The sequence below is a fragment of the Phyllobates terribilis genome, unplaced genomic scaffold, assembly GCF_046119375.1.
Source record: "Phyllobates terribilis strain yellow unplaced genomic scaffold, ASM4611937v1 Scaffold_11__3_contigs__length_659146591, whole genome shotgun sequence".
Lineage (NCBI taxonomy): Eukaryota > Metazoa > Chordata > Amphibia > Anura > Dendrobatidae > Phyllobates > Phyllobates terribilis.
The window spans coordinates 610,260,123-610,261,608 of record NW_027362771.1 but is presented as its reverse complement, the minus strand read 5'-3'; the positions used below and the strand labels follow the sequence as shown (position 1 = coordinate 610,261,608).

Here is a 1,486-nt window from a genome sequence, read left to right as displayed (position 1 = left end):
TATCTTAAAATTAGCGGATGAGCCAACAGAGGAAAGATTAGTAAAATATCTGCATACAAGTTATATGTTTTGTAAAATGGTGCCCCAGAGTCAATGTACAAACAAATCCCTGATAACTACGTTGCTCATGCATAATAACATTTGTATTTTTGTCTAATTAGATATACAAGGTTTTCTGACACTTATATCATTAGCAAATTTCTGTTTTAAATAAGTTTGAACGTCTGTATGAGGCAGCGTAGCCGAGTGGTCTAAGGCGCTGGATTAAGGCTCCAGTTTCTCTGGAGGTGTGTGTTCAAATCCCACCGCTGCCGTTATTTATTTGGATCTAATTTCTACCAAAAATTAGGAAACGGTTGAGGAAGTAAAGGTGATTGAGAAATTAGGAGGCAGTGATCATGCTATCCTAAAATTTTGAACTACAAAAGGAGCAAAAGCTGCGAAAACTGAGATTTTAAGATTGGATTGTCGAAAGGCAGTTTTTAATGGACTCAGTATAAAGGAAGAAAAGGTAGGATGTTCTAAAGAAAAGAAATGTCCAGTAAGGATGAAAATTTTGCTAAATTAAATTCTCACTGCACAATCAGTAACAATCCTGAAAAGAAGGAAGAATGGAAAGCATTTATGGAGACCAGGATGGCAAAATACTGAACTTAAAAACTTGCTAAAAAGGAACAAATAAATGAATATCAGATGGAAAGAAGGGTTCATATCTAAAGATGAATATAATGCTGTCTGCAGGGAAAGCTGGGCCAGTGTTAGAAGAGCTAAAGCCAGTAATGAAGTGAGGCTTGCAAGAGAGACCAAAAGCAATAAGAAAGAATTTTGGTTGTAAGTCAAATGTAAAAGAAAAGCCAAAGATGCTATATGGTTTTTAAAGGATGAAAAGGGTAAAGTGGTCAATAATGATGTTGAGAAGACTGAACTTTTAAATTCCTATTTTGCTTCTGTGTTCTCTAAGAAAGCAAATGTAACATCAAGTGATCTTCACTGTACTGTAGAAGTAAAAAGTAGAGATGAGCGTTGTTCGACTCGAACTGTTCGCCAATCTCAAATTCAAGCTGTTTTGGGCGGTGTTCGAGCCGTTCGGCGAACACGAACGATTTGAAAAAAATTCGGCTGTCCGAGGCTATGTTCGATAACTGTTCGTGCACCAAAATCATAACTGGATTTTTTCTCAGTAATGATGAAAATTAATGTTAATGCGCAGTTTAAGTGTACAGCGGGGCGGGGGGAGGGGCAGGGGATGGATATCTGCAGGAATAATGCAAATCTATATATTTTTTTCTCTTTCCCGCATTTACAGTGGGGAGGTGCAATCTGTCAGCCTATCAGCAGCACACACATGGAGCGAAGTGATTTTTTTCACACAAGCAAGGGCATGTGTCATTGGCAGTGTTTGTCACATGTCCTTGCCCTATAAGACCCAGCAATTTTCCCCGTCGCCACCATTTTCTCACTGCTGCAGCTGCGTGTTAGACGGCAC

The 1,486-nt window shown here is 38.8% G+C and overlaps 1 non-coding gene across 1 annotated transcript; it reads left to right on the top strand.

The window, feature by feature from the left end:
* Positions 1-232: 232 nt before the first annotated feature.
* TRNAL-AAG (transfer RNA leucine (anticodon AAG)) lies at positions 233-314 on the top strand. The gene has a single exon. It is a non-coding gene; the product is annotated as a tRNA-Leu (tRNA).
* The last annotated feature ends 1,172 nt before the right edge of the window (positions 315-1,486 follow it).